The sequence below is a fragment of the Morone saxatilis genome, unplaced genomic scaffold (assembly GCF_004916995.1).
Source record: "Morone saxatilis isolate NCDOM2014 unplaced genomic scaffold, NCSU_SB_2.0 Contig0, whole genome shotgun sequence".
NCBI classification, from domain to species: domain Eukaryota; kingdom Metazoa; phylum Chordata; class Actinopteri; family Moronidae; genus Morone; species Morone saxatilis.
Window position 1 is genome coordinate 15,626,330 of NW_023339650.1, and position 267 is coordinate 15,626,596.

Consider the following 267-nt stretch of genomic DNA (forward strand, 5'->3'; position numbering starts at 1 on the left):
TATCCTGTCAGGATGTCTTTCAGGAGCTGGTCATAGATGGTCATTCAGGGACTAACATGTGCCAATGATGAATCAAACAGGATCTCCCTGAGGGGAATGGTGTTGTTAATGATTTTCTAATATCATTGATTGGTTGATTTTCATACACACACTTGAAGTGCACAACCCATCAGGATGGCACCATAATGTAGTTACAATGCACTCTGCTCAGAGAAAGGGGAAAAGAAAGTGTGCGGTGGAGCAAGTAAGAATGTGTGTGTGTGTGTG

The 267-nt window shown here is 42.7% G+C and overlaps 1 protein-coding gene across 1 annotated transcript in view; it reads left to right on the plus strand.

The window, feature by feature from the left end:
- gli3 (GLI family zinc finger 3) overlaps window positions 1-267 on the plus strand; it is a 74,458-nt gene that overhangs the window by 57,150 nt on the left and 17,041 nt on the right. The window lies entirely within an intron of this gene.